Source organism: Sarcophilus harrisii, chromosome 2 (genome assembly GCF_902635505.1).
Source record: "Sarcophilus harrisii chromosome 2, mSarHar1.11, whole genome shotgun sequence".
In the NCBI taxonomy this organism is placed as follows: domain Eukaryota; kingdom Metazoa; phylum Chordata; class Mammalia; order Dasyuromorphia; family Dasyuridae; genus Sarcophilus; species Sarcophilus harrisii.
In genome coordinates this window covers 131,096,554-131,123,459 of record NC_045427.1, presented here as the reverse complement: position 1 = coordinate 131,123,459, position 26,906 = coordinate 131,096,554, and the positions used below count along the sequence as shown (strand labels likewise).

Here is a 26,906-nt window from a genome sequence, read left to right as displayed (position 1 = left end):
ACCAACTGGAATCATAAACAGCTAAAAGGATCTTATCAATCAATTCATTTTTTAGCAGATCTGATCCTTAGGAAGGTGATTTTAGAAGCTATGTAATTGGCCAAATAAGAGATGGGAAGACAGGGAAATCAGGTCTTACAATAGTCTAGACCAAAAATAATGAGTGTTTGAAACACTGTGATAGGAAATGGCAGGACATGAAATAGAATCTATAAGTTTTAGCAAACAATTGGAACTGGGAAAAATCTCCTGAGTTTCAAGCCTTGGTCAGTGGGAAGAGAATGTCGCCACTATCAGAAATAGGAAAATACAAAAGAAGGGAGAACATTGGCTTTTTTTTAGTGAGGGAGACAAGCTCAAATTTGGACACCTTGAACTTGAGGTTTTAACAGGACACCCAGATGGGGAGATAAAAAAAGGAGAGAAAGAGGGAAAGAGAGAAGGAAGGGAGAGAGACAGAGATAGAGAGACAGACACACACAGAGAGAGCACATTAGTAGAGGCTAGATGGAAATACACAGAGTAAGTGGGTGGTATAAGAATGCATGTCTGCAGTCAAGAAGTCCTGAGTTCAAATCCAACCTCAGACACTTAACAGCCAGACAAAAGTCATTTAACGTCTGTCTGCCTCAGTTTCCTCATCCATAAAATGGAGATTACAATAGCACCTACCTCCCAGGACTACCAAGAAAATAAAATGACATAACATATTAATAAGCATTTTGCAATCTTAAACTATTATAGAAGTGCTAACTCTTATACAAATTCAGCAGACAGAAGAACAGACAAACCAACAGAAAGTTTTAGACAATAAAGACAATAATTGAAACCATGGGAGTAAATGGAATCATCAAGGGATTGAGTGCAGGAAAAGCAAAGTGACAGGACAAGGTCTTGCCCACACTTAGGAGATGAACCAAAAGCAAGTTGGACCCCTGAGAGAGATCGGTTGGAGAACCAGGAACAAGCAACCACATGAGCTCAGGCAAAAAACGATGGAGAAAGGAGTGATGAACCGTATCAGTGGGTGCTGCAGAAAGCTCAATGCTGGACACCAACAAAGAGAGCACTGGATCTTGTTGGCTGCATTAGGGCCTTCAAGGCCCTAAAACTAGCAAGCCTCCAGAATTTCATCCCTGATTTTACATATCCAACAGATCGCACATTTCACTGATGCACCAACATGTTCATAAACTGTATTCTCCTTTACAGAGTCTATCTATGTTCCTACAGACACTGCAACTGTAATATGCTTGTTTCAGAGGCTTCAGGGTCATAAAAACTCCAATTTTGCTAAGTTTACTCAAAACTCCCAAGTCAAACTTCTAGCAAAAACCAATACTAATAGACATTCCCTTGATGAAGCCATATTACTCTTCATCAACACCCTAATTGAAAAAGTGATAGCACTCCGTGGGTGTTTCATACCCCATTAACTGCTGATAAAGCCATTCATCAAGATGGTCTGACAAGAGAGTACTGTGTACTCACAGAGATATTAATTAACCAATTTTCCACTGATAAGACACCCTCAACAGCCCAGCTTAATGAAATGGCCCATGTACAACAGTCAGGCGATCACTTAAATTTGAGCTGGCCAGCACTGACAAGTATAGATAGTATTAACCTTATTTCTAAAGCTTCATGAATTTTGCAATAGGAATCTTTCTAAATTGACAGGAGATATGAGGGAGGGGAGCAGAGTGACTCCAGCTCAGTTGCTTCTTTCAGAATTTTTTTTTTTTTTTTTTTTTTTTGGTAAGCTAACCATTGTCTAAGCTACGGTATTTTTTACTTGCAATCCTATAATTTTAAATAGCTAAATAGAGATGCCATTTACTTAAAACCAAACATTGTCAGATCTTTCATATTATCTCGTACATAAAAGAATACTTTAAAACATTGTTACTAATAGAGTTACTTTAAAATCCTATACTAATTTTCCTCTAGAGCATGAGCAAACGATGATCAAGGAAGGAAGTTACCCAGTTTTCAAAGTTCACACCAAAGGAAGAGTACCAATTCTCATGGGCTCATACCCACCTGAAAAGATCTGGAATATATGCCTGGCAATGAGCTACAAGGTCTGAGGACCCCACAAGTTAAGCTTAAGGCCCATCACCAAAGAATTTGCCATCAGATGATAATTCTTTAGTGACCACAACAATTCATTAAAACATATCCATGGCAATATTAAATTTTTCATCTATATCAGTCAGTGTTATATGTACACATATGAAATAATGCATCATTTTTGAAAATATATTTTTATTTCATTAAATATTTCCCAATTACATTAAAAATTTTTTTTACATTTAAAAATTTTTTTGAGTTTTACATTTTCTCCCTTTCTCCTACCTCCCCCACCCCTTGAGAAAGCAAGAAATATATCAATTACATGTGAAGTCAGACAAAACATATTTTCTATTAGTTATTTAAAGAACAAGACAGTGAAAAAATATGCCTTAATCTGTACTCATGAGTCTTTGAATTAAAGAAGTATATACTTAGAAAGAGTTCACAATTTTTTTTTCTTTAATAAACCAGGATGAATAAACTCTTCTCTGAAATAAGCATGCTTAACCTTGTTAAAGGTAACTCTTTTAGGACATCAGTCTCATCTGGACTGATTTTTTTTTTTGGGGGGGGTTCTACTTTTTAAGGCAGATATTTCTTAATTTGCATCAAGTGGTATCCCCCAGTGTTTATTCTAGAATTGCCTTGTCCTAACTCAATTTAGAAAAACTCTAGCAATGAAGACACTGTAGTACAGAACAGAGTCCTCTGTGGGGAGGCTTACTTATTCAGTAATTCTAAAGATCCCTGTTCTCAGAACTCAGGATATTCCCATCCCTGAAAATGATCACAGGCCCTCCACGTCTTAGCAGATGCCCTTTTATGAATTGCTGGGGCAATCATCACCCAATGGCCAAGTGTCCACTTTGAAACGATCTGATATTCTGATTCTGATACTCTGCCCTCATACAGCAGGTTCTGACACTGGCTGCCCCGCCAGCTGAGAAGATCTCTCCCTCCTCCTCTCCGCCTCCTGCCTTCCTGCTCCCTGTAGGTTTCAGCTAACTCTTACCTCTTGCAAGAATCCAGGATCTGTGCCTTCCCTCTGGGACCCCCCCAATTGATCTCATAGATATCTAGCTTATACAATCTAGTTGTCTGACACAGGGGTCCCCCCTTTCCCACCTCTCCCCACATAATTTGTTGTTTGTACCCCAAACTGGATTCCCTGTGTGTTCTTGGTCAGTCTAAGCCAGGCTGGGATATTTGTGCAGCCACAAGACCCTGTGCACATGCAGACTATCCTATCTTCAGTCTAGCAGCTCCCAAGGTGGCTTTTACCATTGGCTTGCTCCTCCCCTTCGGAAGGGATTATGTCCTTTCCCCACCTTTCCTGCACCTTCCCCCCTCCCTGCCACATCTCTTCCTGGTGTCTCCTCCTTCTTTTGTTCTCCAGTCATAGAAAAAATTCTGTTTGAATTATGAAGTCTTTGGGTTCCTCAGGCACATTCATGTCTCTTTTTTTCAGAGGAGTTCTACGACACTGTGATTGACAGTTGACAAGTACCACCATAATTCAGTCCCTGAGCCCCTTATATCTTCTCCGCTCCAACCTGCATCCCCTCAAATCCATCCTTCACAGTCTCCACGCTAATCTTCTTCAAACATGGCTCAACACATGTCCTCTCTTGCTTGAGAAGGCTCGGGGCCAGGGAAGACCTACCCCATCTCTCATTCTCCCCACCCCAGAGCCCACATGTAGTGAGCTCACTGAATCACCTGCAGGCTCCCGCCCAGCTGGACTTTACAGAGAGAAGAAAATGATGGAAATTAATAGCTCACTCTTTTCAAGTTACAACCGAAGCCAAAACAGGAAAATAAGACACAGTTAATGGAAATAAAACTACATTTCAGAGTTTTAATGTGTATAATTTACAATGGATGATAAACCTGCTAATTGCTACTTTTATCAATGAATGTTCTTTCATGTAGGTTTGTTTATAAGTGAAAACAACGCAGTTGGTCATAAAATCTCCATGCGCTCTATGTAATTAGCAGGAGCAAACAAAAAGCATAGTCCTCACCTTTTTTCCCTTTGACTAAATCTTATTTTACTAAGTTCTGTAAGAGGTAGAGTTCCATGATTCTTGGTGTCCCTTTCACATGTACAAGAAAATATTGAGACAATGCAGCACACAATGCATAGAGCCTGGCCTATCCAGGAAAATCTGCATTCGAGTACCATCTCTGATAAATACTGCCGTAGCATCCTGGAGATGTCACTTGACCTCTTGTTACTCAAAGACAATAACTCAAACAGAAATGGGGAAACATTAAGCTATATTTAAGCATTCCTACTGGCTATATTTTAACAATTTTTCAAATGTAATATTACCTTGCTTTATTGCATTTTTATTTATTTTGTTAAATGTTTCCCAATTACATTTTAATCTGGTTTAAGCTGCATTTGGTACTGTTATGGGCCACTTATGTGCCCTTCTCTATTCTAAGAAATTCTCTTAGGATAATCAGTTGCAGAGAATGTATCCCCATACCTGGATATTACTAGGAAATCCCTATACCAAATAAACGCCAAGCCCAGTGCACATTACTGTCTTTCTGTATTAGAAAAAGGCATTCCTAACATGGAAAAATCCTCCAACAATTCACACGTCAACTCCTCCAGGGTTTAATACATAAATCCTAGGGAGCTGCTTAGGACACATAATAGGTTAAAGAATTCTCCAGGAATACAAACCTAGTGTCAGAGATGATATAATCTGAATTCAGGTCTTCCTGACTCCAAGCCCAGCATGTTCCCTTACCTCTGTTAGCATAACAGAAGCACTCTGAAAATGTTACACAATACAAAACACAGAGATCAGCCATCATACATAGGATGATATAAGGCCTGAGGGCTTTGATGTCTTCCTAGAATTGATATGCATAGTTGTTGAACAAAATTGTCTCCATTGGTTTCTTGCAAAAATCTTTGAAGATTTTTAACCATGCACAGGAAACACTGTTGGAGGAAAGTCTTTTCAGTGTTCTCTGGCTTAGCTCAGTGAGGTTTCCACCAAGATCAAACTCAAGATGCTCATAAAAATAGTCCACTCTGCAGGGATATTAATTATCAAAGATTGCCCTTGCCATGATGAGAAACACAATTTCCTTCTTATTTATTCCTGCTTTTTAAAAATTACTTTAATAATTTTTTGTGGCTACATTATAGTTCTCTTTGTCATGGTATTCCCCAAGATCCCCAAACTCAGCAACAATAAGCAATCAAGGAAAAGAAAGGGATGTGGATTACAGGAATATTAGAGGAATAACAGAAGCTTACAAAGAGAACATGAATAAATACAACTAGAGAGATCTCAGTCACAGTGGAGAGATTTAGATGGGACTCAGTAATAGGTAAAGTTGTCTCATTCCATTAAATTCTGTTTTCACAAGTCATCAGTATTACGGACAAATAATATGAATTATTTATACATTTTTATTTATTACATATATTTATATTTTACAATATAAATTGTAAAACATATACTATAAGGGAATCTTCTGAATTTTCTCCAGTGAACTATACCAAAGAGAAAGCACCCTACAAAAAAAAAAGATTTGGGCTAGTTAAATGACCTTGAATCAATCTCTGATCTCTGGGTATCTTCCAACAGTCTCTCACTATCACATTGTTAAATGAAAAACACTGAAGTTTCCAAGGTTCTCCTGAGACCTCCTATCAGGATGTCTGATGCATATGCACTGTGAAATCACCCAATTAATGCTAGGCTTGTAAACAGACTGCACTAAACAGGTAAGCATGGTCACAGGGCTGACGTATAAAGAGTATGGGAAGGTAGCTCTGATCTTAGAAGGTTTAAAAGAGATTCACCCATTTAAATGGATTCCTTCTGGGCCCTCAAAGCAGAGTGCACAGAGTGCTCAGAATCAGGAAGCCTCATCTTCATAGGGTCAAATCCAGCCTCAGACACTCAGTAGCAGTGTGATCCTGCCCAAGTCCCTTAACTCTGCTTGCCTCAGTTTCCCCATCTGTAAAATGAGCTGGAGAAGGAACCAGCCAACCTTTCCTTCCAGTGTCTTTGTCAAGAAAACTCCCAACGGGGTCATAAAGTGTAGAAATCATTAAAATGCCTGAACAACAAATAAAACCATTTTTAAAGAGTTGTGTGATGCAGAATGTGGACCACAACATAGTATTTTCACTCTTTTTGTTGTTTCCTTGAATTTTTCTTTCTTTCTCACTTTTTTCCTTTTTGATCTGATTTTTCTTTTGTAGCATGATATCTGTGGAAGTATATATAGAAGAATTGTACCTGTTTAACATATTGGATTACTTGCCAACTGGGAGGTGGGGGAGAAGGGAGGGGAAAAATTAGAATACAGGGTTTTCCTAGGGGTGAATGTCGAAAATTATCCATTTATATATTTTGGAAATAAAAAACTATAATTAAAATTTTTAAAAAGAGAGTTGTGTGAGAACATTAACAGGTTCAGTTACTCAATCAGGACCACAAAACCAATATATACCAAAGGTCAGACTAAAACTCAGATCTTCTTGACTCGGAGTCAAGTTCACCAAGGAGTACTCTAGCCACTATGCCCAAGTTGCTATGCTTTCTTACATACACAATAGGTATTTAATAGATTTCAATTGAACTGAATCAAAAGATAAGATTGAACACCCAAGGGGAGTCAGATTATGATGGTTCTTGAAAGTTTATAACCTTGAACCTGTTGGTTGAAGTAAAAAACTTTCAAAAGACTGGTAAAAGTTTAACAATCATCTCTTTGGGGAAAAAGTATGTATGCCACAAAATTAAGCTAAATTACTTTCTTAATAGCAGATAATCAGGAAAACAAAAAATCCTAATTTATTTGCCCATTTCCCAGGTCTAAATATTCATGGTGAATTTAACTATCAGTTCTCACCAACTGGTAAGAGATGACTATAGCAAACCCTTTTTAATATCACTTTAGCCAGTCCAGCTCAACAAGCATTTATTAAATATCTAGTTATGTACAAGGTACTGAGTGAAGTACCGGGGGCAGAAAGAATCCTCATATCCAGTAGATTGCACAGTTCTATAAGGTTCTTCCCTGCAGTCTCTTAGAGCCTTCTCATTGTTCCATTTCCATTGCTATCACACATTGGAGGGCATTATCACCTAATGCTTAAAGTCCTGCAGTGGATAACAAAAGTGTGTCCAATCGCCCCCTCCAATCCATCTTACACACAATGTATACATTAATATCATCCTTTGGTCAAAAGCCCTCAAAGGATCTATATGGACTCGAATCAAATTCATGAGCATAGAGTTCAGCACCCTCCACTGTCAAGTTTTTACTTTTTAATACTTTATATTTTTATTTTTCTCATACACAAACTTTCTCCTCTCACCAAAATGGAGTATTAGGGCTTACCCAGACATGCCAAGGACACTCCTAACTCACAAGACTTTGCTCATTTTATTCCCTCCTACCCATTTACAAAATGTAACTCTGGGGAATACTTTGGTCCATTCATTATGAAAGCTAAAACCTATACAAACTGATAGGCACTTCAAAACCATATGGAAAAAGTGAACTCTTCTAAAGATTACATACAAGATGATGGAGTAAGGAGAGAGGAAGAGGAAGAGGAAGAAACATCTCTTCCCCCTCCCTCCTCGTGCTAGAAGTCTGCATCTTTTACAGACCACCAAGGGGGAAGTGGCCCTTGAGTCACTAGGCCTTTGCAATATAACCTTCCAGGACCAAGCAGGAGTCTTAAAACCAAGAATACATCCTTCAGTGTTGAGCCAGAATCCACATCCAGCTCCCTGGGAAATGCTCTTTTCTAACAAAGATCAGCATTCTTATTTCATCTAGTGGATTGGGGGAACTCAGGGGATTAAAGATCCATTGATCCACTCCCTGCTGTGGGGGAATTTTAAACCTAGTCTTTTTGCTCAGGATACCTTAGATCTTTGCAGAACCCAGCATTCAAGGCAAGAGGAAAAGGGAGAAAAAAGAGGCAAGATTTGATTGAAGAGTGTTAAAAATAATAATAATAAATTCAATGGCAGCAAGAAAAAAAGGGTTGACTTTCTTCAAGGGTGTAAAAAAACCTTGGAATATATTGCTGTGGCAATGGGAAGGGGGTGCTTCTCATTGAGACATGGAATATGATGGGGCTTTTTGGAATGAAACTTAAGTTCTATTGTACTAAAATATTTGACTCTGGCTTTCAATTTGCAAAAATGTCACATTTCTTTCTTAGTCCTAGAACAAAAACAAGAAATATTCAGAAAAGAAGAATATGTTTCTTTTGCACCTCTCAATTATACCTCTTAAACTAAATCATATTAAGGGTCTCAAAGAGAGTATGCATTTCCAACATTAGAGAGCTTTGCTTTAAAGCCAGGAAACAGATGACAAATTCTAGATATATAGTAAAAGAAATGAAGCTTAGGGAAGAGAAAGCCTGTGGTGGGGAGCTAAAGTCTAATTTCGTGTGGTATCTTTGGGGGCACGGAGTTAAAAATAGAGATTTGCAAATAACCCCAGGCCAATTTTGCCAAAAGCTGACAGTTAAAAGAATCTTACAACTCAGACAAAATCAACAATCTAAAAGAAAAGAAGCTGGTTGCCATATGTGGGATCATAAACTCAAGGGAAGTCTGTAAGAGGAAGGAGGCCACCCTGACAGCAGGAAGCTGGGAAGGGAAAGCCCCTCCAACAAGATTGGTAACCGGCCCTGATTAAGTCTTACACCCTACCAAAAAAGGAAACAACTAACTTCTAACCCCAAACTCTCCTCATCTAGCCTCTGGTGTAAGAAAACATTTTAAAATGTAAATTACTTGGAATTCTTAAAAGGATGACTCAGTTTCACAGTTTGGGGCAAACTATTTAAGGCATTGGGGCTAGATACCTTCCAAAATCCTTTCCAGCTGTAGATTATGGTATTTCTGCTCCAAATATAATAGGGTAGTATTGGTAGCTACGTTTCAGCCTATAATTAGCAATAAAAAACCTGACAGTGGTATCCCAAAGCTCAAATGTAGTTGCCTAAAATTCTACTTCTTCAATCTTCACTTAAGTCAATATATAATCAATAGTTAAAAAGCAGCAACCACTTCACTAAAAAAGGCAAGGAGTGAGCAATCTCAGTCATAGCTCCAATCTGGAATAGATGGCCAGGGCAGGAGGAAAGGAATGGAGATGAGGGCAAACCAAGGGTCTGCTAGACACCTTAAAGCAGTCCTCAGGTCAGAGGGAGGAAAGGGAAAATAGCTACTTCTCCAATTGTGTTTCTATTGCATGGAATTAGCGGAAACCCTTGGAGTATGCTGGGGATAATGGCAGCTCCTGTCAAGCCAGGGATGAAGCAAGCCTTTCCCCTCCAGTAGCCACAGCTGGTCCCCAATCTGTGTAAGAACTCAGGACCACTGCCTGAGATGGGGATCTAAGGTCCCCTTCTCCCTCCTTCTGTTGGCAAATAGGTCTTCCTACCATCCATCCATTCCTCCATCCATCCATCAACATGGTATCTCTTCAACCAAGGTGTGTTTGGACCATCATTCGCTCCTGATCCTGGCCTGACATGCAGAGAACATGACCCCAGTTATTTTTAATAGCTTTTTATTTTTCCAAATACATGCAAGGTTAGTTTTCAACCTTTGCAAAATCTTATGTTCCAAATTTTTCTCTCTTCCTCTCTCCCTTAGACACCCCTAGACACCAAATAATCCAACATAGGCTAAATATGGGGCAATTCTTCTAAACATATTCCTGGTCTTTAATGACAAGTTTGAGAGACCTCCAAGCTCTTGAGCAGGTAGAGTCCAACCCACTTCAGGAAAGAGGGTAACTTGTGGATGAGGATACCCATGCAAGTCCTACTGTGATTCTGATGATGAATTTATGAAAAAGAACCCACAGAACAAAGCCCTGCTGACCAAGAGCCACAGTCTGGCCCTGAGGCAGAGAGAGTTATGAAGTCTCAGCAGGAGAAGACAATGGACCTTGGTGAATGAACTCTGAGAAGACTTTTAGAGAAAGCAGGGAAATGCAGGATGTAGCTCTGAATGCTGTCTCCAAGCATCAAAGTCAAGGGGGGCTGACTTTACTCTTCACTACTAGGACCAGCAACTGGCAGCTGGATCCTGGAGATGAGCCATTGGGGCCTAGCACCTCAGCACTATTGATCTGGGATCTCCTTCTCTCAGCTGCCCTCACCGGATCCCTGCTTTCCCCTTTATTTCTGCCCAGATGTTCTCTGAAAAGGGAACAAGCATTTATATAGCACCTACCGTATGCTAAGCACTTTATAAATACTTCATCCTCCAACAAACCTGGTAGGAAGATGATATTATTATGCTCATTTTACAGTGGTTGAAACTGAAGCAGAAAGAGGTTAAATGGCTCACCCCGTGTCACACAGATAAGTGTCTGAGACTACCTGTGAACTCCAGGGCCAGCACTCTGTCCAGTACGCCATTCTCCCTTCCCTCACTGCCAAAGCAAGAAAAGGAGGGATTAAGTGCTGGGATCCTGAGGCCCAGGAATCAGAAATCAGAGTCTGGGGTCCATAGTGATAAATGTGGGCGCCTTGGTTACCATCCCCTGCCGGGTTGTAAGTATTCTCTCTGTGCCCTTCTGAAGGCTTCTTAAAGACATCAGGACTCAGCCAGAGACTCACCCAGCCCCCTCCCTTCCCAGCTGAGTCACATATCAATAGACAAAATTCTCACTCCCCCAAAGAAGACCACGGGCTTCCTGGAAGCTCCCACTGTGCCGGCGGCAAGGAACGGCCCAACCAAAGGCACGGATATGCGGACACAGAAGGATGACTTTGGATCAAAATGGATCCGAGGGGGATTCAGTCAAGTAGCTGCAGCTATTAGTAGCACAAGGAGGTTTGGGATGGAATGGGATCTGTTTCTGGAAGAACAAATGCCAGTCCCAGGACCGCCACCGTGCTAGTGAATTTCCCCGTGACACTTCCAGAAACACAAGTATCAGGGGTCTCTTTAGGCTGATTTCCTGCAAATGAATCAACAAAATAAAGCTTTTTTTCCCTTAAAAATAGACGGGGGAGGGGAGAAAAGGATAAATATATAAAGCTAACCCAATAGGCCCCTTCCTGGGGCAGCCACAGCTGCCACTGTGTGAACAGACACCTATTTCTGGCATCTCCCCTCAAATAAGGGTAGATAACTGAGAGAGGCAAAGATATAAAAACAAACGGAATCTACCTAACTATGCTTTTTTCTCCAAAACAAAGGGAGAATAGAATGTGTGTGTGTGTGTGTGTGTGTGCGCACACACAGATACATGTATATTAAATATATGTAAATATGTTTAACATTATATTACACACCCATTTTATAGCATCTACCAGACACTGTGTTAATAAGTGCTTTACAATCGTTATTTCATTTGATCCTCACAACAGTATAGGAGATAGGGGCTATTTTCCCCATTTCACAAATGAGAAAATTGGGGCAGATAGCAATTAAATGACTTGTTCGTGGTGTCAGCTAATAAGTGTCTGAGGCTAAATGTGAACTCGGGGCTTCTGGACTCCAGGTGCAGTGCTCTCTATCACCTAATGATATTGCCCTATCATTAGACACTACTATTTGCTCATAAGCACTGATAATATTCAAAACAGAAGGCAAGAATGGTTCAATGGAAAAAGTCCTGGATTTGCCTGTGGATGATCTGACCTCAAATTCCAGCTTCACTATTTATGGCTTGTGTCAGAGTCCCCTGGACAAGTCACATTATCTCTCAAGTCCTCCTTTTCTGGTTGGAGAAGAGTGGTTCTTAAACTGTGGTTCGTGACACCACATAGGATCACATAACTGAATATGAGGGTCACAAAAAATTATAATAGTAAAAGGTTTCTAAATGTTCTATGTCTTGCACTATCAAATATTTTGTCAAGATGTAATTCTTCATGAAAAAATAAAGCACATCCATTTCATTATTATGCAAATTTGCTTTAATAAATGGCAAAATTATATATAGTATATACATGCTATATATATGTATGTGTATATATATATATATATATATATGTATACATAGATTCCAAAGAATTGTTTTAAAATAAATTTATTTATGATTTATCAGTAAATGTTTGATTTGTATATCTATTTTATATGCCAATATGCCTGGGGTCTCATAAAAACTTCTTGGGTGAAAAGGGATCACTAATGTAAAAAATTTAAGAAGCCCTGGACTAGAGGATCTTTAAATTCCCTTCTCACCGTCTGTTCAGTGATCCTGAGGGTTAAGTAAAACACAGATTAGGTACAAATTAATTGTTCCTGTTATTTAACTATTATAAGCTTGTTTATCTGAATGATTGCTTTATTGCACAGCTTTGTCTAATAAGGCCTTTAATTCCCTAGCAGCTCCCGTCAGAACTTAAAAGAAAATGTGCTCATTACCTTCTTAATGTCTCCAAACAGTAACCTCTATTATTCCTCTGTGAATAATACCAGCCCCTCACTTTTCACTGCCAAGGTTTTCCTTGGATCACAGAGCTCCCTGAATGTCTCCTGGTTTTTCTTTTTTTTTTTCCCAAAAGTTGGAGACAAGCAAGATCCAAATCTGACCCAAATTCTTAGCTTGCTAATGGCATCTCCATCAACCAACCAATTCGTGGTTTCTGCACTTTAAATCTGATCTTCTTGAGAGAGAAAGATCCTTTTTTTCTTAGTGTTTTAAAAGCAAAAAAAAAAATAATATATTTTTAAAAGTTATACATTTCTTTACAGGGCTATAAATCAAGACATAACACAAATTATAATCAGTTAGTATTACTTTGAAGTGAGACTTCTTGCTTTTGTGACTATATATATGGCCCTTCATATATTTAAAGTTTAATACTAAAACACTTAAAATGACTTTAGTGCACTGTGGTAAAATAGCAGTAGTGGGTTTGAAGGTGCTTGGGTACAGTCTTGGCTCAGTAACAATAAATTATTACCTATGTGATCCTGGATAAATGATTTAGTTCCAAAGCAGTTATTAAGCATCAACTATATCTATGCTAGCATACTGAAGCTACAAAAGGGGGGTGGGGGAGGGAGGAAAGGGAGAGGAGGAATCAGTCCCTACCTTCAAGAAGCTTACATTAAGACTCTTTTAACCTGTCATCCGTAAAATGAAGATTAGTCTCTTCAATTCTAAATCCCATGGTCCAATGCACAACTTGTTATTGAAGTTCTCTGTTCATAAAGGATTCTTTTACTTTTTAAATCTATTTTTAAAATGTGCTTATGCAATCATTGCTTAGAATAATGCTTACAACAAAGCATTATGACTTTGTGAGATAAGGAATAAAAAAATACATCTTTTCATCTTTCATTCTCCCCAGCCATGACATGCAGAACATCAACATTATTTTAAACCTTGCCATTTTTTATTACAGTATCCTCATTCACTAGCCATTTAGAAATAATATCTTCCTGAAAAACACTGACATCTGACTTTTAAGCTGAGGAAGAAAAGTTTATTGATGCAAGTTCACAAAAAGGCTGTGGGCGCCTAAAGATATATGACCCACATCCTGCCACCAAAGCCCCTGGGAAGCTTCTCAAACTAAAACTCAATGTGGAGGCAGGGAATTCTACATAAATATGGATAGCAGGACATGACCCCCAGCCACTAATTCAGCTTATTCAATGCTTCAGAATAGGACATAAAGCTTCATTGGAAAAAGATACTCAGACTTTCTTTTTTCGCTGCCAGTGTCTTGGTCAAAGGTGGCAGCTTATATATTTTCTAGCTAGAACCCTAGCCATGTAACTAGGGGATGACAAACATGTAAGGAAAGGTCATTCCAAACAAATAAAGGAAACAGTGAACTAAATTTTAGAGTCCTATAAGAAGCCATCTTTCCAACAAATGATCCACAGAAAATGGGTCTAATTCACGATTTTGCTATTTTACTTACTTTTCAGCAGCCCATTTGGAGTTTTCTTGGCAAAGATAATAGTTTCCATTTCCTTCTCTAGCTCATTTTACAGATGAGGAAACTGAGGAATCAAGATTAAATGAACTGACCAGGGTCATACAGTTAGTGTCTAAGGACAATTTTAAACTTAGGCCTTCCTATTCCAGGCCTTGTGCTCTCTCTATTTTGCCACCTAGTTGCCCTTTGTATCCACAATACTTTTAGATAATTTTACAGATGCCTTGAAACTGATGACAAATTTGAACATCAAGAACTGCCAAGTTCACTCTTCCCTGTCATATAATTTGAAATATCTATTGGAAGTGTAAGGTCCATTCTAAACCTAATCTAGCACTTTGTCTTTAAGGTAAAATTTAAAGCAGTACAGGAGCAAAACACCCACAAGAGTACAGGTCTAGGTAACATTACTCTTGGTACTTAGGCAAACCTTTATTCTGGTGAGCTTAAAGTACATTGTTAAATGATCTCATTAATCCTGACAGTACCTGATTAGCTAGGTTGGCCAGAACTATTATAATCCTCATTTTACAGACTAAGAATAACAGAGCTAAATAAATTTCCCCTAGGTCTCAACCAATATTTAGTAAGGGTTCTGAAAAGAAAGCCAACTATGATTCCCACTATATAAGTTGATTTTGTTGAACAATTACGGAAAGTAGGGATACCAAAGGATTTCCCAATTAGGAATCAGTATATTAAAAATATTACACTTTCTAAATAGGTTGACCATCCATTTTTCACAGGGCTTATAAACCCCAACAATATTCAAAGAAAAATTTTCTGAAGAAAAAAACACCTCTCAATATACAATGGGGTGGGGAGGTGTTTTCCCCAACTCAATTAATATGTATTACAGGAGGCTCAGGTTATTCTGCCTCTTCAATGAAGTATTCACTAGCTGTAAACCAAACCTTATTCAATTTCAGAGACTAAAGGATAAAGATGTGTCATTGAGGCTAGGCAGGAATCATCTAGTGATTAGCTGAAAGAATAACTCACCTTTGGACCTATGATTACAACAGCAAGACTGGATAGGGCTGGATAGACCATCTTCTATACCAAACCTGTCCCTGTTCTCAATTTATTTTTCTTTGAGGAAAATTTTGTAACACACACCACCCTGGTCCCCACCACAAGTCGGCCAGGTGTGTTACATTTCACCCCACCTCCAGGGTTTTCTTAAAGGTACTGGGAAGTCTCTAGGCTCTCTTCAAATAGCCCCAGCTTCCATCAATATTGTTCCCTCAGTTGTAAGGAGTGGTCACACACCCATGCTATGTTTGCAACATTTATTCTCTGACTATAAACGTAACAAAAGGAAAAAATATATAAATGTGTGTGTATGTGTATTTCAAATTAGCAGAGATAAGTAATAATACATTAGCTGAGTAGACAGAAAGTACTCCAGGATGGTAGATGTTAGCTCTGTAGAATTGTTCCACCATCCATTTTAATATCCAGAAAGATGTGGGTACAGATCCAAGACATTCTGGAGGTCATAGTTTTTAAATGAAGATAACTAAAGCTTGGACTATTAAAGAAGATTCATATCTAAAACCATTAAACCCTCAGCTGCTCTCATATGATTTGATTTGGGTTTCAGTGAGCATCAAATAATTTGTGCCTCTTAGCCTTGTTAAGAGCTTATCCAAAAAATTCAAGGTACAGTGAAATGTCAGCACTACAGTTTCAGATCTGTTCAGTACTCACATTTTTAAGAATATCTCTTTCTGTCAGCCTTTCCTCAAACCTATCCTACATTTGAACATTCCTGCTGCAGCCAGCTTCTTAATGGACTTGTAGAGTCATATCTCATGCTTGACTTTATTTACCAGATTGGGTTCCAAATGAGAAGTCTGTTTTTTTGTTTATTTATTTCTTTTTAAATGAAACTCAACAACAAATGTCAAAGATTTGCCACTACTAAGAATGTAAAGGAATATAGCAGAAGTTGGAAAGGACTTTGGAGGCCAAACCTAAACAAGACCTGAAATCAAGTACTAAACAGATCCGATAAATGGTACCCAGTTTTTCCCTTGAGGATCTTTTGTTCCAGGTGGGTCTATTTTTGGAAAACTCCGGATATTAGGAAGATCATCCTAACATCAAGCCTATCTTATAAATGCACATACATGATTTCTTCTTCTCTGATTAAACAGAAAAGAACAATCCCTCTTCCACTTGATAGCCCTTGAAATACCAGAAATCCCCTATCATATCCTCCTCTCTAATTCTTCTCTAGGCAGAAGAGTCCCCAGTTCTTTCAACCAATCTTCAAATAGTATTGTGCTTTGCATGCAGTAAGCACCTAATAAATGCTTTTTTATTCATTCACCATTACAATTGCTTTCACATAGATGTTCTGTGGCTTATCAAGGTCTTCCCCAAAATGTAGCATAAAGAACTAAATGCAATCTTCAAGCAAGATCTGATCCAGATAGAAGACAACAGGACTACCCAGTCCTGAGCCCTGGGTCTGTCTTTAAGCACCTTAGGTTACCATTATTTTTTATGTGACAATATTATACTCCTATTAAGTCTGAAGTCCACTTAATGCCCAGATCTTTTTCATATGAAATGCTGCCTTATAAGCCTCCCCACATTTCTAAAGTATTATAACTAAGGTAACTGTATTTACCAATTCCAAGGAAACAATTTTGATTGGGACAAACTTTTTTTGAATGTCATAAGAACCCATATGTTTGTATTTTTAAAAATTGGTTTCAACTTTATTGTCCTCTATATTTGAAGTGCCACCAAAATATAATGAAAGATATTTTGATATCTATTTAAATATCATACTGAGAAAGACATCTTGATTTGAAAAACTCAACTAACATGGAAAAAAACTAACAGGCAGCCAGTAATAACATGTTTATTACCTTGTCTTTATATAGCATGTAAAGCCACAACAGATTGTAGATTTGCAGTATTAGTGTGAAAACACTAAAAATTCCCCCCCAAAATATTCAGTCACAAAATGCAAAGAATGCATATTTTTAAGCCTTGTTAAGAATAGGATTTTACACCAACAGCCCTCATTGACAATTTCTAAAAAGGCGTTTGTGCAAGAAACAGCTGGTTTGCTGATTTTATGTCATTCACTTGAACTTTACTCGTGATGAAATTTTAGTAAGGCAGAGTGATTTCAAAACTATGGTATGTACTTTCACTTTTTTTTTTTTCTTGATCATGACATCCCACAAATTTGAATCTCTGTGACCTTGGCTATGCCTAAAACATCACAAAGGAGGAAGAGAAAGAAAAGAAAGACAGAGCTGGAAATGGAAAAATGAAGACTTGGGCTCCAATCAACTCACTAAGACTCATCTACTAAGTTAGGCTGCAAACACCAAACAAATCACGGATCTTTGATAAACCAGTGTAATTATAGGGGAAATGCTGGATTGCAACCATATATGGTTAAGACATGTGGCTTCCATGTACACAAATCAAAAATGTTTAATCATAACAAAAATCCTAATTTTAATTCCTTTAAAGATTTGGGGAAAATATTCAAATTCTTGTTAACAAAAACTACACATTAAACAGAATTTGTGGTCATAAAGAGTTTTTACTTGGGGGTGGAGGAAGGAATATAGGACAGTTAAAAATAAAAATAATCTTTGGATCTTCCAATCAAGACACTGCTAAATTAACTTCCTTCAGTCATCTTATGTTTGCAATTAGTTGTAGAGTGGAGTTGTGTAAAATATCACAGCTACCAATTAGCATGTAATACTTATGCCAATCAATCAGATACTGTTTTATACATTTATAATAGTTTCCATTTTCTAAACTTTGAAAAGGTTCTGGAAAACTCTATGTCTGCCCACATTTTCCTTTCTAGTATTAGCTTTGAAAAGATTAAGAATTAATCTCTTCTAGAAAGTCCTTAGCTAAAGAATGGAGACACTAATTCATGATTTCTACATAAATAACAATAATGTATGAATATGCGTTCCTCAATTAAGATACATAAAAACTTCAGCTGTGCTCACGCAAGAATAAATAACACAATATGAACTAACTTTCTTAAAACAGCCAAAAAAGCTACAGCTATTAACAATAATAAAAAAAAATAGAACTTTAAAATTTGCAAAGCTATTTATATATGGCTGATTTGATTCTCACAATAATATGTGAATTGAATATTATTATGCAGAAACTTCTAGGAAGAGACTTGATAAGAACATCTTTTAAAGTCTTTTAACACAAGATCAAAGATTTAGATAGAAAGGATCTTGTCAGCTAACTAGACCAACCCTTCTCATATTAATGGATCAGAAAACAGAAGCACAAAATGGTGAAGTCACACAAGTTGTAAACTGATTCAAACCTAGCAGCTCTAATTCCAAATTCAATGTCTTTTCCACAATACCATTCAGCTCTTTAGTTGTCCATCTGTTTATTCACACACAGTCATTCACTACACACCTTACCCACCTCCTTTCTGTTTATACATTTCTTTGATCATAGATTTCAAATGGCATAACAGTCCTGCCATGAGTTTTTCTTTTATTTTGTTTTAATATCATTAGTCACTGGCCTGAATGAAAAGGACAAAAACAAAGTTAAAAATCACTTTACTGAGATATGAGGGTAGAACCTAAAGAAGAAATAAATTCATCTTAAATATCTGTTAAATACCTCCTATGCACAATAAACTGAGGATTCAGGAAAAAAGGAAGAGAGATAAATTGTCCTTTGACAAATTATCAACAACTTGCATCTTTCTTCTTTAAAGACAGAATCATAGCTCTCTAAAGTTCCATCTAGGATTGGAGCAGGGATGTGCTGAAACCCAGCTCTCACCAGCTTTCAGATATTAAATTTTTCAATGGGAGAGAATTTACAACTCAAAAATCAGCAGTCCTTACAAATCAGGCTTGACTTGTTGATTGTCTATACTTAAGAAAGTGTTAGTAAAGCAAATTAAACTTAAAAAGTATACCTTTCCTCTATATTTCCTCTTCCCCCCTTAAACATTTACCCATCATGCTCTACTTATACTTTCTGAGATCAGCAACAGTTCACAGAAGGTTCACAGAATGGAGGAGTCATGGCCAGTCTGGAGGCCTGGTGACTGTATGCTAATGACAATAGTAATAGTGATAAAGCACATTTATATATCCATTTAAGATTAGCAAAGTGCTTGACATCCCTTATCTTACTTGAGCTTCACAATAACCCTGGAGTAAACAACAGTACCACATTAGCTCTGCCTCCATATTTTAAGTTTCCCTCCCATACATAGCTCTTACACAGGGACACCCAGGAGTTTCATTTTTATTCCCACTTCCAAGCCACAAACAACCATTTCCATATTCCTTCTGCATCTCTTCTCCAATCATTCCCTCCCACTTATAGTATGTAGTCCCATCTGTTGGAGAGATCTGAAGAGGTACAGATTACCAGCTTTGGTCTTCCCTCATACCCATCGGCACGAAGGAAGAGATTGAAGAAAAAGGTTTCCAATCTGCTAAACTTTAAGTCTCACCAATGGGCAATGGTGACTTCAAATGTCCATGGCCCTTATCTAATTTCTTCCTAAACATTCCTAAATTGTCTTACTGCCAACTCCATGAACCTTTGGCTTCATGCTTCCATTTTAGTCATTCTAATTAAAAACAGAATGACTTGGTCCTAACTCAAATTCTTTAAGTCTTTCTATTTACAGTTAAAATCACAAGTTCCAGTGAGCCAGATGTTCATCTTATGTGGCACATTCTTGTTGAAAGGGAGGAAGCTGGGCATTTGAAATAACAAAGCCAAAAAAATAAAAAAATAAAATAAAAAATAAGAGATTCTCTCATTCCCAAGTGAAGGTCTTTTTTTCCCCCAAGCATTCTCTGCCAAACTTCACTTCCAACTAAGCGATTTCAATCACACCTCCTTCCACATTTCCAAGATATCTGTTATCACTACCATGGATACTGCTCCTACAATGCAGAGTGGAAACCCCTGTTTGTCTTAGGAAATGGTTTTGAGAGCTTCTGTTGGCAGAAAGGTCCATCATTTCATGGCCCATCTTCTAGTGATGAGTCCCTCTGTGGGTCTCTCAGATAACAGTGGGCCCTCAGACAACAGACTAATCAGAGTCCGTCACCTGACTTTCCATGCTGAGCTTGCTCTTCTGACAGGATCCTTGAGAACTCAGGGACACCTCCATATCATAAGCAACATTAGAGGAGGACATTAATCAGCATGATTTTTGTAATTTAATGGAATTTTACTTATCATGGAAAAGAAATGCTTTTCTAATAGGATAAATGCTGTAACTTAATATTTTTCTTTTTTCACTTATTTTTTGTTATTGATATTAACTTCTCACTCCCTCTTCCTAGAGAGCTGTCTCATTACAATATGTTTAAAGAAAAGAAGGGGGGAGGGAGTCAGTCAAACTTATCAGTACATGAACATGTTGTTTTTTTTTTTTCAAACTTCCGATTGGTGTATCTCATTGTATCATAGCAATAATACTGTGACATCACTGAATGTAGTTCTGGAGTTGGAAGGTGTCTCAGAGGCCCAACCCTCTCTTTTTGCAAATGAAGAAACTGAGGCTCTAAGAAATTGTGTGACTTTTCAAGTTCACACAGGTACTAAGAAGTAGAGCTGAGATGTCATTGTTAATTCCTCAGCCACTTGCGGGAAGAGTTAACTGGCACAAAGAGATATATTAGTAACAGAGCCAGCACACAACTAGAATTCAGATCCCTGTTCCTCCCACTTCATCTGAAGTTTTACATTAGGGTTTATCTGTATGGAATGACAACACTTTAACCCAGGCTGTAACTGTCTCTCCTTTCCCTCTCTCAATAACTAACTTTTTAAAGAGGTTGTGAGAAATACTAATACTCAATATACAAATATGTACCTAGTAACTGCCAAAAGAGTCCAGGATCACATCTGCTGCCACATACAGAGAGGAAAGGGAATAAAGAAGTGAGGATAAATATAAAGTGAAATTGGAAGAGAGAGGCAAAAAAAAAAAAAAAAAAAAAAAAAAAAAACCTTCCTTGGAAGAAGAGAAAGATGCTATCTGGGAACACGCTGGAGGGAATCTGGCTAGACAGAGGCAATCAGAACTAAGGGATTTGTATGCAAGATAGCTGTCTCCAAAACTAAATCACTTTCTAGTATGCAAAATGTTTTGACATTCCTTTCCCCAATAGAATAAAAGTTTCTTGAGGCCAGACATTTTTGGTCTTGTTTCCTTAAGTTCCTAGCCCAGAATCTGGCACATACTAGGTTACTTAATAGATTCTTGATTGACTTTTAACAGTTTCCACAAGACAGTCATGGTTTAATAGAAAGAGTACTTGAATTGTAACTCAAGAGATCTGAATTCTAATCCTGATATATCTATTTAACTATATTTGTAGCTTAATCTTTGTGGGCTCCAGTTCTCTTGAAAAGTCTGAGTTATACAAGGCTTAATGTCTCATACTACAACATTAATTAAAAACTTACCAAAAAAAGGTAAACGTTTCTGCCCTCAAGGAGCTTACAAACCAACAGGAGAGACAACATGTGAACAATCATGTGTGCAAATTTGCAGGTGATCTCAGAGAATAACTGGCATATCTCTAAGAGATGATAGGTTTCACAACAATAAGTGGCATTAGAAGCCATTGAGTCCAATTCTATCATTTTACAACTTATGATTTAACTGAGGTATAGGTTTAATGACTTACCCAGAGTAATATAACACAACTAATAAGGTCAGAAGGGACATCTGAAAGCTAGGCCTTCTATAGAACTCAGTTCCTTTCCAGCTCTAATAATAAAAAATTATTCTAACTCATAGAGGTTGTCCAAAGACAATTCTAAATTCAGGGAGGCCAATTACTAGATCAGAAGCAATTATTAATTTTTCATACTATAAGAAAAGGCCCTAAGTTATAAAAAGATTGCAATCAGCATTGATTTTCCCACACCAACAAAAGTAAGGATCTGTGTATTAGGTATAATTTTTAAAGGATTGCAATCATATGTTGGTGTGATTTTATTGCACTGGCAGTTAGTTACCACCAGAGGAGTTTTTCAGTAATAAGCTAATGAAAGTCATCTAGGAAATAGGATCAAACATACAAAGATCTGCTTTGCCATATTTACAAAAACAAATTATCCTATAAAATGGGGCAAACAACATAAATTCACCTGATCTTCCTACAAGTTTGCCTCAACAATACAAAAGAAATGCCTTTTATTTTTCACATTGCTTATTTTTTCTGTTACATCATAACAAAAATTTGACATTTAAAAACAAATTTAGTTTCCAATTTTCTCTCTCCCTACTTTTCTTTTCTCTTCCTTGAGATTATACATATGCAGTCATGCAAAACATTTCCATGTTGCATGATTCATTTAACAGCTTCCTCACAAGAATCAAGATTTTGTGGAAAGAGTACTGGATTGCAAGTCAAGAGATTTGACATGATTTGCAAAAGAAAATAAAGACCAAAAAAAAATAAGAATAATAAAGCAAGCTTTAAAAAATATGTTTCAATCTTCAGTCAGATTCCATCACTTCTTTCTCTGGAGGTGGACAGCATTTCCAACATAAATCCTTCAAATCTCTATTCTGCTGAGAACGTTAAGTCATTCACAGTTGATCATAAAATATTGCTAATATTAGGCACAATGTTCTTGTTTTGCTCATTTCACTTTGCATCAGATCATAAAATATTGCTAATATTATGTACAATGTTCTGGTTTTGCTCATTTCACTTTGCACCAGATCATAAAATATTGCTAATATTGTGTACAATGTTCTGGTTTTGCTCATTTCACTTTGCATCAGATCATAAAATATTGCTAATATTGTGTACAATGTTCTGGTTTTGCTCATTTCACTTTGCATCAGGTCATATACATCTTCCCAGGTTTTTCTGAAAGCAGCCTGATTGTCATTTCTTATGGCACAACAGTATTCTATTACAATTACATACCACAACTTGTTCAGCCATTACCCAATTGATGGACATTTACTCAATTTCCAATTCTTTGCTAGCACATAAAAAGCTGCTATAAACATTTTTCTATATAAAAATCTTTTGAGGTCAGACCTTTAAATATTGCTGGGATAAAAGTATCAAAAAGAAAAAAAAACATTTTTAAAGATTTAATATTGTTTACTTCAATGACAAATCACACCTCCAAAGTACTTACAAATAGAAAATCGACTTGCCTTCTTAGAGATGAGTGTGAGATGGAGAATGAAATATCTATTTTCAAATATAGCTAATGGATGACTTTTTGGCTTTAAAATATTTGACACAAGGGACAATTTTGTTTTTTAAAATGCAAAGGTATCTTTAAGCGGTAACAATGTGTTAACATTGTTAAGTACATAATTGCAAAAAGTAAAAAAAAAAAAAACTAAATTAAGTAGCCTGTTAAATCTTATTAGCTATTCTAAAATTAATCCAGGGAACACAATGATAGAATTGGAGGCAGAGTTGGAGAAATGTCAGAGATTACCTAGTCCAATCCATAACAAGGATTTGAAAGTCCAATGCTAAATCCTGAATGAGAAGCCCAAAGAGAATCTTGATTAAAACAAAACAAACAAACTAACAAAAAAAGACGCAGAACCTGTTCCATCATCTATCTTAAATAAACAAGGAAAGACAGCCCTTCTAGGCCACCACCCTTGGGTTTTATCACGGCACTTACGGAAGTTAAGCTAATTAGACTAATCAGCCAATTCAGTTCCACATGGTTATAGCCTAATTACTCAGCTCAAAATTCTCAACCCTGATCAAGCCCCATTTTCTATCACCTTATTAGAACCATTTTTCTTCCTAAGCATAATTGAAAACACTGCACGTGGAGACAGAAGCGTCGGTTTGGGGAGGGGGTTGGGGAATTCTACACTATCCCAATTATTTGTATTTCTCTGCAGATAAAAACAGGAGCGAGACTTGTCCCCAGAGGCTTCAGAAGCGACAAGGTACGAAAAAAATGGAGCAAGGAGAGAGAATGAGAGCTTTCTCCTCCAAATAGTTTTACATCCTTTAATTCCCCTTTTTCTTCCGCAGAGCGCCTCAGCAGACAACAAATGCTCAATAAAATGCTCATTCTACTCTATTTTCCTACTCTTATTCTATCTCTCCCTGCATGTGTTTTTGTGAATCACAACAACTGAAGGAGCCATTTTCCCATTTCGTCCCTGCCCTTCCTCGTTGTCCCAAACGTATCCTTGTCTGGGAGGAAGGAAAATGGTCCAGGGAAACAGGCAGGAGCGCTTCTCCATCACAGGCCGGCTTCGCTAGGCCGCTCTCGGAGGCTCACGCACAAAGAGGGCGGGAAGAGAAAAAAAAAACAGTGTGGTGGGAAAGGAGGACAGAGGCCCTCGGCAACCCGGAAGCGGAAGCCGGCGCCTGCCCGTGCGGGATTCAGGCCGCTTCGGCCGAGGCCGGATGCTGCGTCGGTGACCGTTACGGGCGCCGCAGCCAGGGCCGGGGCCGGAGCCGGACAGGGCTGAAAAGCCATGTCGACCTCCCAGAAACACCGGGACTTCGTGGCCGAGCCCATGGGAGATAAGTCGGTGAGGTGCCTGGCGGGTATCGGAGAAGTGCTAGGCAAGAAGCTCGAGGACAGGGGTTTCGACAAGGCCTATATGGTTCTAGGCCATTTCCTGCTGCTGAAAAAAAACGAACGCCATTTCCAGGAGTGGCTCAACGACGTGTGCGGAGCTAACGCCAAACAGTCCCGGGATTGCATCGGCTGCCTTCAAGACTGGTGCGACGCCTTCTTGTGAGCCCCGCGCCGGGGCCAGCCCCTTTTACTCCGGACGGCTCTTTACAGTTAGCGCTCCCACGTGGGACCTCCCGCCCCTCCTTGGCTTCCCACTCCCAACTAAAGGAAAGGTTTCTGCTGCCGCCCCCTCCTGGGACACCTTCCCCTCTCCACCATCATTTTGACCCAAGCCTCCGTGCTCATACCTCAGTATGCTTACTATCTCGTAAATTCCAGTGGTCATAGGTATTAGCTTTCCACCTCTTAAGCCCCCATTTCCGATCTCGTTTACGCCATTTGGATAATTTGGCAGGAGGACATTGATTGCCATTGTAAAGTTTTTTTTAAAACCAATAAAAGTCAACAAACTTGAAAAATTAAGGAGAACAAAGAGAGTAGTTGATAATTAAGAAAAGAGGCACCGAATTTTCTCAGAGAACCTGATAACGCCCAGCATTAATGAAGAACTGACTGAAAAGCAAGAGAAGACTGATTGCAAAAACTGTGCTAAGAATCAGAAAGGTCCCAATGAGAAGCAGGAGCCAGAAAACATCAGACCTGAGTTCTAATCCTGCCTCAGACTCTAGGTGTGTCACTATGAGCAAATCACCCCATCGCTCTTACAGTTAGTTGTCTCATCTGGAAAACATAATTATAGCAGCTATTTCATAGGACAGTTCCGGGGAACAAATGAGGTCATGCATGTAAAATACTTTGAAAACCTTAAAGTATTATATCTTAGCTATTATGGTGATCACACATTGTTGTTCTTCCTTCATTCTCAAAGAGGACCAATGATATCACAAGGTTGATGTCTCGACTTACAGGTGAATATTACCTCTCTCATTGACATATCTGGAAGGCAAAGCTCTCAGGTCTCATATTAAAGCCATTTCACCAAGGTAGAAACATAGCAACATAGTTCTAAATGTTCTATTTTTTTTTTTTTAATACTTTAGAGGATTAGTTATTTCTTTGTTGTTGTAAGGAATAATACTTCTGCAGTCCTAAAAAAAAATTTAAATATCCTGAAAATATGGTTAAACCAATCTGTAGGCACTGATTGAGCACTAAGCCTTCCACTGCTGTCTCTATGAAGGAGAAAATTATCCCACATTCCAACCCATCTCCGTGATTAAGGAGCTAATGTTACAAAGAACAAGATTAATTACAAAGAACTAGAGGTGGTGGGCTGTTCTTTGTTCTCAAAGAGGAGCATGACATCAGGGAGGTGATGCCATGATATGCAAGTGAATTGGATTTCAGCTAGGGAGGGCTGTGCAAGGTCACCTGCCTCACTTTCCTCTCCAGAGCCATCTGGGTCCACTGGCCAGATATAGATAGAATGACTGGAGATGGTCCTGGATGCAAGGGAAACCTTTGTAAGCTCAGATCTTCAACCTTAGAACTAGAGGAGGCCTTGGGAGGATATCTAGTCCATCCCTGCTCCCCTCATTCACAACATTCACACACTGATATGATACACAAACACACACCCCACTACCACATCACTAATACTACTGTCCACAAAGCAACCAACATAAAGTAACTTAGGTTTACAGAATCACAAATCTAGAATCCAAAGGAAACTCGGAGGACATCAAGCCCAGCTGTCTTTTAAATAACTGGAAACTGAGGCAGTTTGAGGTATGGGGGACTTAAAATAGTTGTCTAAGTTTACACAGCAAATATCAGAGTTGGGACTCAAGCCAAGTGCCTCTGATTCCAAATCCAGTTTCTTTTTTTACTATATTGTTTTTCGGGAAAGAATACTCAATATTTATGAAATGTTAGTAAATGAACAGCCCTAGGTGACATGGGTAGTAAATAGCATCATTTCTGTCTGATTTGGTTTGGTCATATCCCCCAGAGCAGGTCTACAGGGGGGCACAGGGCTTACAGTATTTGCCAAGTCATGACTCCAGTAACATAAGCTACCGTCTAATTTTAAAGCACTTACAATGACACAAACACATCAAATAAAGAGTATGGTAAAGACAATAATGGGTGTGTCCAGTGACCATTAGTAAAGTTTCCTTATTAGGAAAGCACACAAATTAAAAACTTCCTTATGCAGTTCAGAGTCTTTCATTTAGTAGGCCTTTTTTCCTAGTTAAACACTAAAATGAAATTAAAACCACAA

At 38.2% G+C, this 26,906-nt stretch overlaps 1 protein-coding gene and 1 pseudogene across 4 annotated transcripts in view; one reads left to right on the top strand and one right to left on the bottom strand.

Moving 5' to 3' along the window:
- Positions 1-26,906, bottom strand: part of PSD3 (pleckstrin and Sec7 domain containing 3) — a 580,732-nt gene that overhangs the window by 433,002 nt on the left and 120,824 nt on the right. The gene's annotated exons all lie outside the window — the stretch shown is intronic.
- On the top strand, positions 24,408-25,676 carry LOC100919912 (annotated as a pseudogene).